The sequence below is a fragment of the Mus caroli genome, unplaced genomic scaffold (genome assembly GCF_978045245.1).
Source record: "Mus caroli unplaced genomic scaffold, Mus_caroli_1 scaffold_18, whole genome shotgun sequence".
Classification (NCBI taxonomy): domain Eukaryota; kingdom Metazoa; phylum Chordata; class Mammalia; order Rodentia; family Muridae; genus Mus; species Mus caroli.
In genome coordinates, this window is record NW_028227273.1 from 80,943,151 (window position 1) to 80,954,162 (window position 11,012).

Sequence of the window (11,012 nt, forward strand, 5' to 3'; positions counted from 1 at the left end):
TGACAAAGCTTGTATTCATTGGTCTTGTTTCACTCACTATTTGGTGCAAAGGTTTTAGCATATTCTTTAGGGTCCTTTCTACTTATAATATGGTTCCAACTTCAAGTAGACTGCATTGTTCAATTTTCTTCCCAAAAAACTGGGCTATACCACTAGAACAATGCTGTACAGCAGCGCAGGAAAGACCTGGGTTGCAAGCATGTCCGAAGTCTGGTACAATTAGAATGGGGCTCTGTGAGAAAGTTCTGTCTGTCCTCTTTGCTCTGACTCTAGAAGTCTCTTTCCAATGCCTTTTTTGGTTAAGGTGTAACCTGATTCATATGGTGAAGTATTAAGTTCAGGTCTCTCAGCAGGTGACACTTGAAGACAGTGCCCTCAAGGTGATCAATTCAAGGAAGACTTAAGGGTGGGTTCTCTTTTAATGTCATTGGTATCCTTCTGAAGGGAACCCTGGAGACATAAGACATGTGAAGATGTACTACAGAGCAGGTAGATCAATGGAATAGAATTGAAGATCCAGAAATGAATCCACAGACCTAAGGTCACTTGATCTTTGACAAAGGAGCTAAAATCATCCAGTGGAACAAAAGACTGCATTTTTAACAAATGGTGCTCATTCAACTGTTGGTCAGCATGTAGAAAAATGCAAATCGACCCATTCTTATTTCCTTCTAAAGTCCAAGTAGACCTCCACATAAAACCAGATACACTGAAACTTATAGAGGACAAAGTGGGGAAGAACCTGGAACACATGGACACAGGGGAGAAATACCTGATGAGAACACCGACGGCTTATGCTATAGAATCAAGAATCAACAAATGGGACCTCATAAAATTGCAGAGTGTCTGTAAATGACACTCTCAATAGGATAAAAAAGCAACCAATATATTGGGAAAAGATCTTTACCAACCCTACATCTGATAGAGGGCTAATATCCAATATATACAGAGAACTCAAGAAGTTAGACTGCAGAGAACCAAATAGCCCTATTAAAATTGGGTACAGAGCTAAACAAAGACTTTTCAACTGATGAAAATTGAATGGCTAAGAAGCATCTAAAGAAATGTTCAATGCCACAGCAGCTGCCAGCTCTGAGGCAGGGAGGTGGCAGCAGCTGCAGCCACTGCCTGGGAATTCTGCAGACCAGCGAACCGCCCGGGGAGCTGACCTGGCCTAGGCCCTCACTGCTGGCCCGCGCTGGCCCGGTTCCACGCCTGATTCTGGCAGGTGAGCTGTAAGGCAGTGACTGAGTATGGATCATTTGAGAGAGGCAACTCAGGGGAAAGAACATTCAGAAATGTCTAACAATGGGAGTGATCCGAAGGGTCCACCCACCAAGATTGCCCGCCTGGAGCAGAACCAGAGCCCACTAGGAAGAGGAAGGCTTGGAAGCACAGGTGGAAAGATGCAGAGAGTGCCTTTAAAACACTCGGGCCATCTCATGAAAACCAACCTTATGAAAGGAACCAGGTTACCAGTTTTCTGTGTGCTGCAACATTATGAAAACACCATTGAGTATGATTGCAAGGAGGAGCACGCAGAATTTGTGTTGGTGAGAAAGGATATGCTTTTCAACCAGCTGATAGAGATGGCCTTGCTGTCTGTCTCTAGGCTACTCACACAGCTCTGCTGCCCAAGCCAAAGGGCACATCCAGGCTGGGAAGTGGAATCCAATTCCAGTGTCGTATGTGACAGATACCCCTGATGCCACGGTGGCAGACATGCTTCAAGATGTGTATCATGTGGTCACCCTCAAAATCCAGGTACACAGTTGCCCTAAACTAGAAGACTTGCCTCCTGAACAATGGTCGCACACCACAGTAGAGAATGCTCTAAAGGACTTACTGAAAGCTATGAACCAGAGTGCGTTAGCCAAGGAGTGCCCCCTTTCACAGAGCATGATCTCCATGGTGAACAGCACGTACTATGCAAATGTCTCAGCAGAAATTGTCAAGCATTTGGAAGGTGGGACAAACATTTCAAGAAGACAAAGGATATGATGGCTGAGATGGATCTATCCCAGGAAGGTGCCAACCACGTCAATTTTGGCCAGCAGCCTGTCCCGGGAAACACAGCTGAGCACCCTCCTTCCTCTGCGCAGCTCTCCCATGGCAGTCAGTCCTCTGTCTGGACCCCTCTTTCGAATCTGTACCCGGGGCTTGTGTCAACACCAATCAGTCCTCAGGTGGTCAACCAATAGCTGGTGATGGCTCAGTTGCTGCACCAGCCGTGTGCAGTGAACAGACTCTTAGCCCAGCAGTCAGTCCTTAAACCAACAATAATTGAACCACCCTCCCCCTGTCAGTAGGTCTATGAACAAGCCTTTGGAGCAGCAAGTTTCCACGAACACTGAGGTCTCTTCTGAAATCTACCCGTGGTGCCTGATGAACTGAAACTAGCCGGAGTCTCACAGGCAGTATTTGCACACATGGTTTTTAATCGAACTCAGGGATTGCTTTCAGAAATCCTCCACAAAGGAAGAGGACACCAAGACTGCATCCCAGTCTCTGCTGGTAAACCTTCGGGCTATGCAGAATTTCTTACAGTTGCTGGAAGCCGAAAGAGACCGGATATACCAGGATGAGAGGGAAAGGAGCCTGAATGCAGCCTCAGCCATGGGTCCTGCCCAGCTGCTGAGCACACCACCCACCCGCCTTTCCCAGGTGAAAACAGCTACCCTTGCCACTGAGAGAAATGGGAAGCCAGAGAACAAGCACTGTTTGCAAAGGTTGCCACCACAAAAAGCCAGAGATGGCTGTGTGAGCTGTTGCGCTGAAGAGACGACCCTTCACCAGAAAACAGGACCCTGTGGGAGAACCTGTAAATGATCCGAAGATTCCTCAGTCTGCCCCAGCCTTAGCGCAAAGCCATCTATGAGCAGGAGAGCAATGCTGTGTATCACCATGGCAACAGACCTCCCCACATCATCCATGTTCCAGCAGAACAGATTCAGCAGCAGCAACAGCAGCAGCAGCCACCTCATCCACAGCCACAGCCACAGCCACAGCCACAGCCACAGCCACAGCCACAGCCACAGCCACAGCCACAGCCCCAGGCAGGCCCCAGGCTCCCCCAACAGCAGCCCACCATGGCCTCCTCTGTTGAGGCCGATGAGGAAAACCGGCAGAAGACCAGGCCACGAACCAAAATTTCCGTGGAAGCCCTGGGGATCCTTCAGAGTTTCATCCAAGATGTGGGCCTGTACCCAGATGAAGAGGCCATCTAGACTCTGTCTGCACAGCTGGACCTCCCGAAGTACACCATCATCAAGTTCTTTCAGAACCAGCAGTACTACCTTAAGCACCACAGCAAGCTGAAGGACAACTCTGGCTTGGAGGTGGATGTGGCCTAGTACAAAGATGAGGAGTTGCTTAAGGATTTGGAAGAGAGCGTCCAGGATAAAAAAACGCCAACACCCTTTTCTCAGTGTAACTAGAGGAAGAGCTGTCGGTGGAAGGGAGCACAGACATTAATGTCGACTTGAAAGACTGAGAGAACAGTATTATTTTCAGCCGCACCACTGGTATTTCCTAACAACATGAGAAGTCCACCTTGTGTTCACTCAAACAAACCTTCATTGTTTATGGTTTGGCCAATGAATCTTCAGAAAATTGCACAAACAGGAAGGAAGTTGGAAGGACAGGACAGCAGGCACTCAAGGTTTTACTGTGTTTTACAAAACTGCTTGGCAGCCCTAGGTGAAGCATCAAGGATTGTTTTGTAGACTTTGTGTTCAAGGACTGCACCCAGGGGTTGTACCCTGTCAGCATGATACTAGAAATTGGTTTTCCTTTTGATTATTATTATTCTGGAGCCTCAAATAAGCATTATAAGTTCTGTGATTATGATTGCCTTTTCTTTAATGATTCTTCTGTAACACTGCACACTAGTCTTGGAAACTGGCCCTTATTTTAAAGAGAAAAAGGAAGAGAGAGAGAGAGAGAGAGAGAGAGAGAGAGAGAGAGAGAGAGAGTTTGTTACTCAATTGTATGTTAAAAAAAGAAGTATAGACTGTCGAATGCAGTTTAAAGATGACATATGCCAACAAATGCCTTGTATTGTATGGCACTGCCGTAATTAAAATTTGTTTTTTATTTTGGAAATAAAAGTTCACTGTAATTTTTTTTCATCCTCATTGTTACATGATTTTTTTTTAAGGAAAAGAAATTGTGAAACACAATTTAGTCCTTGTTATTTATTTGTAGCTCCTGCAGCATCATGTCATAATTAAGTTTTTTGGAGATTTCTATTAAATGTAATTTTGCTTTCCCATCCTGATTTCCTTTCTATTTATAACTGTATTTTGCTGGGCAGTAAAACAAAGTGTCTTAAAAGTTTTAAATAGAGAAAATGTGCTTTACACAGTTGCCTATACAAAGTGTATGTTATCCAAGCAATTCACTCTAGAAGCTTCGGTCTCGTTGTTTTATGCAATTTTTACTATCACGCAAATAAGCGTAGGTAAATAAAACTAATAGATCACCTTAGAAAATTATGCAATTAATGTGAAAATAATTGATGTTTGCAATGTGTCTTCCTTTGGGTTACAATCAATTTTAAAGCAACATCTGTATAAAGTTTCTGTATAAAGGTGTCTTTACTTTTTATGAGTTTATGGCTATGAAAACACCAGCTATTTTGTTATAGCTGCTGTTTTTATAAGTGTAACACAGTTTTCTTTATGCACAAATGTGCTGATTAGGAGTGGTTATTGACTGTAACTACATGATTAAAGTTGTTTGTATGGTTAAACAAAAAGAAAAGAAATGTTCGCTCTTCCGGTCTGAACAGCACCTGGATAGCTAGAGCGCAGGGTCTGCTGACACCCGCCAGCTACCCACGAAACCCACCACAGGATTTTGAGACGTCTGGTGAGTGGTACACAGCTTCTGCTCCAGTCCAATCACGCAGGACCTGAGACTGCTTTGGTTGGGGAGGCAGAAATCCAGCCTGAGTAGGGCCACAAGCCTCTTCCGGTCAGACCAGCACCAGGGTAGCTAGGGCGCAGGGTCTGTTGACACTCGCCAGCTACCCACAACACCCGCCACAGGATCTTAAGACTTCTGGTGAGTGGAACACAGAGTCTGCTCCAATCTTTAACAGTGACAACAATAACAACTAATCCCAGAGATTACCAGATGGCGAAAGGTAAACGTAAGAATCTTACTAACAGAAACCAAGACCACTCACCATCATCAGAACCCAGCACTCCAACTTCGCCCAGTCCAGGGCACCCCAACACACCGGAAAAGCTAGACCCGGTTCTAAAAGCATGTCTCACGATGATGGTAGAGGACATCAAGAAGGACTTTAATAACACACTTAAAGAAATACAAAAGAACACTGCTAAACAGGTAGAAGACATTAAAGAGGAAGCACAAAAATCCCTTAAAGAATTGCAGGAGAACACTGCTAAACAGGTAGAAGACATTAAAGAGGAAGTACAAAAATCCCTTAAAGAATTGCAGGAGAACACTGCTAAACAGGTAGAAGACATTAAAGAGGAAGCACAAAAATCCCTTAAAGAATTGCAGGAGAACACTGCTAAACAGGTAGAAGACATTAAAGAGGAAGTTAAAATCCATTAAAGAATTGCAGGAAAACCAGACCAAACAGGTGATGGAATTGAATAAAACCATCCAAGACCTAAAAAGGGAAGTAGAAACAATGAAGAAAACCCAAATTGAGGCAACACTGGAGATAGAAACGCTAGGAAAGAAATCTGGAACCATAGATGGGAGCATCAGCAACAGAATACAAGAGATGGAAGAGAGAATCTCAGGTGCGGAAGACTCCATAGAGAACATCGTCACGACAATCAAAGAAAATACAAAATTCAAAAAGATCCTAACTCAAAATATCCAGGAAATCCAGGACAAAATGAGAAGACCAAACCTACGGATAATAGGAGTAGATGAGAATGAAGATTTTCAACTCAAAGGACCAGCAAATATATTCAACAAAATTATAGAAGAAAACTTCCCAAACCTAAAGAAAGAGATGCCCATGAACATACAAGAAGCTTACAGAACTCCAAATAGACTGGACCAGAAAAGAAATTCCTTCCGACACATAATAATCAGAACAACAAATGCACTAAATAAAGATAGAAAACTAAAAGCAGTAAGCGAAAAAGGTCAAGTAACATATAAAGGCAAGCCTATCAGAATTACACCGGATTTTACACCAGAGACTATGAAAGCCAGAAGGGCCTGGACAGATGTTATACAGAAACTAAGAGAACACAATTTCCAGCCCAGGCTACTATACCCAGCCAAACTCTCAATTACCATAGATGGAGAAACCAAAGTATTCCACGCTAAAACCAAATTCACACATTATCTTTCCACGAATCTAGCACTTCAAAGGATAATAACAGAAAAAAACCAATACAAGGACAGAAACCACATCCTAGAAAAAGCAAGAAGGTAATCCCTCAACAAACCTAAAAGAAGACAGCCACAAAAACAGAACACCAACTCTAACAACAAAAATAAAAGGAAGCAACAATTACTTCTCCCTAATATCTCTTAATATCAATGGACTCAACTCCCCAATAAAAAGACATAGACTAACAGGCTGGCTACAGAAACAGGACCCAACATTTTGCTGCTTACAGGAAACTCATCTCAGAGAAAAAGATAGACACTACCTCAGAATGAAAGGCTGGAAAACAATTTTCCAAGCAAATGGTAGGAAGAAACAAGCTGGAGTAGCCATTCTAATATCTGATAAGATTGACTTCCAACCCAAAATCATCAAAAAAGACAAGGAAGGGCACTTCATTCTCATCAAAGGTAAAATCCTCCAAGAGGAACTATCAATTCTGAATATCTATGCTCCAAATACAAGGGCAGCCTCATTCATTAAAGATACTTTAGTAAAGCTCAAAGCACACATTGCACATCACACAATAATAGTGGGAGACTTCAACACACCACTTTCACCAATGGACAGATTATGGAAACAGAAACTAAACAGGGACAAAGTGAAACTAACAGAGGTTATGAAACAAATGGACCTGACAGAAATCTACAAAACATTTTATCCTAAAACAAAAGGATATACCTTCCTCTCAGCACCTCACAGTACCTTCTCCAAAATTGACCACATAATTGGTCACAAAACAAGCCTCAATATATACAAAATTATTGAAATTGTCCCATGCACCCTATCAGATCACCATGGACTAAGACTGATCTTCAATAACAAAATAAATAATAGAAAGCCAACACACACGTGGAAACTAAACAACACTCTTCTCAATGATAACTTCGTCAAGGAAGGAATAAAGAAAGAAATTAAAGACTTTCTGGAGTTTAATGAAAATGAAGTCACGACATACCCAAACTTATGGGACACACTGAAAGCATTTCTAAGAGGAAAACTCATAGCTCTGAGTGCCTCCAAAAAGAAACTAGAGAGAGCACACATTAGCAGCTTGACAACACATCTAAAAGCTCTAGAACGAAAGGAAGCAAATTCACCCAAGAGGAGTAGATGGCAGGAAATAATCAAACTCAGGGGTGAAATCAACCAAGTGGAAACAAGAAGAACAATTCAAAGAATCAACCAATCGAGGAGCTGGTTCTTTGAGAAAATCAACAAGATAGATGTCTTAGTCAGGGTTTCTATTCCTGCACAAACATCATGACCAAGAAGCAAGTTGGGGAGGAAAGGGTTTATTCGGCTTACACTTCCATACTGCTGTTCATCACCAAAGGAAGTCAGGACTGGAACTCAAACAGGTCAGAAAGCAGGAGCTGATGCAGAAGCCATGGAGGGATTTTCTTTACTGGCTTGCCTCCCCTGGCTTGCTCAGTCTACTCTCTTATAGAACCCAAGACTACCAGCCCAGGGATGGTCCCACCCACAGGGGCCTTTCCCCCTTGATCACTAATTGAGAAAATGCCTTACAGTTGGATCTCATGGAGGCATTTCCTCAACTGAAGCTCCTTTCTCTGTGATAACTCAGCTGTGTCAAGTTGACACCAAAATAGCCAGTACAATAGATAATCCCTTAGCCAGACTCACTAGAGGGCATAGGGAAAGCATCCTAATTAACAAAATCAGAAATGAAAAAGGAGACATAAGAACAGATCCTGAAGACATCCAAAACACCATCAGATCATTCTACAAAAGGCTATACTCAACAAAACTGGAGAACCTGGATGAAATGGAGAAATTTCTAGACAGATACCAGGTACCAAAGTTAAATCAAGATCAGGTTAATGATCTAAACAGTCCCATATCCCCTAAAGAAATAGAAGCAGTCATTAATAGTCTCCCAACCAAGAAAAGCCCAGGACCAGATGGGTTTAGTGCAGAGTTCTATCAAACCTTCAAAGAAGATCTAATCCCAGTTCTTCACAAACTATTCCACAAAATAGAAACAGAAGGTACTCTACCCAACTCATTCTATGAAGCCACAATTACTCCGATACCTAAACCACATAAAGACCCAACAAAGATAGAGAACTTCAGACCAATTTCCCTTATGAATATTGATGCAAAAATCCTCAATAAAGTTCTCGCTAACCGAATTCAAGAACACATCAAAACAATCATCCATCCTGACCAAGTAGGATTCATCCCAGGGATGCAAGGATGGTTCAATATACGAAAATCCGTCAATGTAATCCATTATATAAAGAAACTCAAAGACAAAAACCACATGATCATCTCGTTAGATGCTGAAAAAGTATTTGACAAAATCCAACACCCATTCATGATAAAAGTCTTGGAAAGATCAGGAATTCAAGGCCCATACCTAACCATGATAAAAGCAATATACAGCAAACCAGCAGCCAACATCAAAGTAAATGGTGAGAAGCTGGAAGCAATCCCACTAAAATCAGGGACTAGACAAGGCTGCCCACTCTCTCCCTACCTATTCAACATTGTACTTGAAGTCCTAGCCAGAGCAATTAGACAACAAAAGGAGATCAAGGGGATACAAATCGGAAAAGAAAAAGTCAAAATATCGCTTTTTGCAGATGATATGATAGTATACATAAGTGACCCTAAAAATTCCACCAGAAACTCCTAAGCCTGATAAATAGCTTCGGTGAAGTAGCTGGATATAAAATTAACTCAAGCAAGTCAATGGCCTTTCTGTACACAAAGGATAAACAAGCAGAGAAGTAAATTAGGGAAACAACACCCTTCTCAATAGTCACAAACAATATAAAATACCTTGGCGTGACTCTAACTAAGGAAGTGAAAGATCTGTATGACAAGAACTTCAAGTCCCTGAAGAAAGAAATTAAAGAAGATCTCAGAAGATGGAAAAACCTCCCATGCTCATGGATTGGCAGGATCAACATTGTAAAAATGGCTACCTTGCCAAAAGCAATCTACAGATTCAATGCAATCCCCATCAAAATTCCAACTCAATTCTTCAACGAATTAGAAAGGGCAATCTGCAAATTCATCTGGAACAACAAAAAACCTAGGATAGCAAAAACTCTTCTCAAGGATAAAAGAACCTCTGGAGGAATCACCATGCCTGACCTAAAGCTGTACTACAGAGCAATTGTGATAAAAACTGCATAGTACTGGCATAACGACAGACAAGTAGACCAATGGAACAGAATTGAAGACCCTGAGATCAACCCACATACCTATGGTCACTTGATTTTTGACAAGGGAGCAAAAACCATCCAGTGGAAAAAAGACAGCATTTTCAACAAATGGTGCTGGCACAACTGGCAGTTATCATGTAGAAGAATGCGAATTGATCCATTCCTATCTCCTTGTACTAAGGTCAAATCTAAGTGGATTAAAGAACTCCACATAAAACCAGAGACACTGAAATTTAAAGAGGAGAAAGTAAGGAAAAGCCTCGAAGATATGGGTACAGGGGAAAAATTCCTGAATAGAACAGCAAAGGCTTGTGCTGTAAGATTGAGAATCGATAAATGGGACCTCATAAAGTTGCAAAGCTTCTGCAAGGCAAAAGACACCGTCAATAAGACAAAAAGACCACCAACAGATTGGGAAAGGATCTTTACCTATCCTAAATCAAATAGGGGACTAATATCCAATATATATAAGGAATTCAAGAAGGTGGACTCCAGAAAATCAAATAACCCCGTTAAAAAATGGGGCTCAGAACTGAACAAAGAATTCTCACCTGAGGAATACCAAATGGCAGAGAAGCACCTGAAAAAATGTTCAACATCCTTAATCATCAGGGAAATGCAACTCAAAACAACCCTGAGATTCCACCTCACACCAGTCAGAATGGCTAAGATCAAAAATTCAGGTGACAGCAGATGCTGGCGAGGATGTGGAGAAAGAGGAACACTCCTCCATTGTTGGTGGGATTGCAAGCTGGTACAACCACTCTAGAAATCAGTTTGGTGGTTCCTCAGAAAATTGGACATAATACTACCAGAGGATCCAGCAATACCTCTCCTGGGCATATATCCAGAAGATGTTCCAACCGGTAAGAAGGACACATGCTCCACTATGTTCATAGCAGCCTTATTTATAATAGCCAGAAGCTGGAAAGAACACAGATGCCCCTCAACAGAGGAATGGATACAGAAAATGTGGTACATTTACACAATGGAGTAATACTCAGCTATTAAAAGGAATGAATTTATGAAATTCCTAGGCAAATGGATGGATCTCGAGGGCATCATTCTGAGTGAGGTAACATATTCACAAAGGAACTCACACAATATGTACTCACTGATAAGTGGATATTAGCCCAAATACTTAGGATACCCAAGATATAAGATACAATTTGTTAAACGCATGAAACTCAAGAAGAACGAAGACCAAAGTGTGGACACTGTGCCCCTTCTTGGAATTGGGAACAAAACACCCATGGAAAGAGTTACAGAGATAAAGTTTGGAGCTGTGAAGAAAGGATGGACCATCTAAAGACTGCCATATCCAGGGATCCATCCCATAATCAGCTTCCAAACGCTGACACCATTGCATTCACTAGCAAGATTTTGCTGAAAGGACCCAGATATAGCTGTCTCTTGTGAGACAATGC

The 11,012-nt window shown here is 42.0% G+C and overlaps 1 pseudogene; it reads left to right on the top strand.

Annotated features, from left to right (window-relative positions):
• The first annotated feature begins 1,253 nt into the window (after positions 1–1,253).
• LOC147000549 (DNA-binding protein SATB1 pseudogene) lies at positions 1,254–3,800 on the top strand (annotated as a pseudogene).
• The last annotated feature ends 7,212 nt before the right edge of the window (positions 3,801–11,012 follow it).